This window comes from Macrobrachium nipponense, chromosome 23 (assembly GCF_015104395.2).
Source record: "Macrobrachium nipponense isolate FS-2020 chromosome 23, ASM1510439v2, whole genome shotgun sequence".
In the NCBI taxonomy this organism is placed as follows: Eukaryota; Metazoa; Arthropoda; class Malacostraca; order Decapoda; family Palaemonidae; genus Macrobrachium; species Macrobrachium nipponense.
Window position 1 is genome coordinate 40,417,484 of NC_061090.1, and position 2,500 is coordinate 40,419,983.

The 2,500-nt window shown below is 34.8% G+C and overlaps 1 long non-coding RNA gene across 7 annotated transcripts in view; it reads left to right on the plus strand.

Moving 5' to 3' along the window:
* The window catches only part of LOC135200258 (uncharacterized), a 263,018-nt gene that overhangs the window by 236,507 nt on the left and 24,011 nt on the right, over positions 1-2,500 (plus strand). The gene's annotated exons all lie outside the window — the stretch shown is intronic.

The window sequence follows — 2,500 nt, forward strand, 5'->3', positions numbered from 1 at the left end:
TAATATATGTCATTCTTTATGTTTTATTTTTCACCCCCTTCTCACCTCCGCACCCTCCCCCCCCCCACACCACCACCCATCCTAGGGATGAAATTAGACTCATTTCAGAGACTTCAAAAACTATGGAATAGACACTAATATCTGTCATTCTCAGTTATTTTTACGTCACCACCTTCCAAACCCCACTGTATTCTTTTCCATATAGTAAGTCATAATGTATACCGGAAAGAGGTATGCTAACAGTTTGAATATTTTCTTAGCCTAATTTTTCCTATATGCAATCATACAATCTACCCACCTGTTCACGTTCCTCGGTCCCAAAATAACCCGGCATAAGACTTAGAACAACATCATAACAAGGCTTACAACCCACAAACGTGATACATTAATTAAGACATTTTCTAAAGTCCTTCCCACAGCAACTGCACCCCCCCATCCCCCCTCCCTTTGGCTTCAGTGATGTCTTACTCCCACAGTATTCTTTCCCAGATGCTAAGTTATATGTATACCAAATTTGGTTGAAATTGCTCACTCAATGTGTGTAAAAGTGCATGTGGCACACACACCCACACGCATACGTTTATTCAACCATTTATATATATATATATATATATATATATATATATATATATATATATATATATATATATATATATATATATATATATATATATATATGTATATATTATATATATATATATATATATATATATATATATATATATATATATATATATATATATGAGTGTGTGTCTGTGTGTAGAAAGAGAGAGAGAGAGATAGAGAGAGAGAGAGATAATGATTTTAGGTTACAATTGGAGGGAAGAAACTGAGTGAGCGAGTCTCTGTATCTGAAGGACTAAAGCTTTTGGTTTGATCAAACCAATCATGCCAGTTAGTTTAGAGAAATGATGGAAATTACATAGTTTGTTAACAAGGTGGATTAAACTATACCAAAGATACATTTCTAGTTGTGGCTGTCACGCCAGTGAAAACTGAATTAAGGGCTTATCGAAAGATCTGACATGAGTGACTTTGTAAGGGCCCCTGGAAAATTAGCTAGGTAAAAAGACAAGGTTATGCTAATTATTGGGCAAGTTCAGGCATCCCGCGACGTATTTTGGACGATGCAATTGGTTTCATATTGCCCATTTTATAGATAAAATTGTTGTACGATATCTTGCAAGAGGCTCAAAACCACAGCATTAGCAATGAACGCCTCACATAAGGACAGAAAGATGAAAGATTGCAGATTTATGGTGATAGCTTCTGTTGTTGTGCTGTTGTTTCAAGGCTTCTTAGACAGGTTTATATCATCATTATTTTGATACAGCTTGCCCTTCATCCAGCTTCCCAAAAACACTTGTAAGCTTCAGTAAAAATGACGAATTTGTGCTGTCAGTGATGTCATCCGGTCACGTGATCACCTACTGGGTTTCTGCTTGGGGGACCAGCACCGTCTACGCGACTCGAATGTAAAAGGGAATATTTCACGCTGGAAGTATTCGCCTTTTGCCGGGAAGTGCCGAGTTTATGCTCATATGCAGGCTAGGTATCTATTTCTGCAAAGGAGGGCGCTCTCACTTGACTTCGTCTCTAAGACGATTGTGTGTAAATAATTATCTTGTGCTTTTAAATTCATTTTCTTTTCCTGAAAAGCCTTTTACAAATAGACGTCCTGTTAACAGGAGGTGGTTCCAGAAGAAAAATAAAAAACGGTCACTGCTTATCAGCAACAAATAGAACTTCCTGGAGACACTCTTTCATTCAACACTGTCTTCTACGTACTCTCGCGGGTCATGGATACTCAGGAACTTTATATATATATATATATATATATATATATATATATATATATATATATATATATATCATCATCATCACATAATCATATCATCATCACATCATCATCATCATCATCATCAGCCGTTGCTAGTCCGTAGCAGGACAAAGGCCTCAGCCATGTTCTTCCATTCTCGTCTGTTTATGGTCTTTCTATATCAGTCTACATAAAAGCAAATACCACTCCGTTGTTTCACTCTTCCTTTGCTTATATATATATATATATATATATATATATATATATATATATATATATATATATATATATATATATATATATATATATATATGTATATATATATATATATATATATATATATATATATATATATATATATATATATATATATATATATATATATATATATATACAACGGAGTGGTATTAGCTTTTATCTATACATTCATCACGTTCCATACCTTTGTTAAAAGTTAAGTATATCTTAGTTTAACTAGACCACTGAGCTAATTAACAGCTCTCCTAGGGCTGGCCCGAAGGATTAGATTTTTATTTACGTTGCGAGTAACCAATGAGTTATTGTGTGATCTGAACCACTTCATACCGAAAAATGAATTTCTAGTCGCCAGAAATACATTCCTCTGATTTCGCGCTGGCTGCATCTGGGAACGAACTCGGGCTAACAGATCGGTAGGCGAGT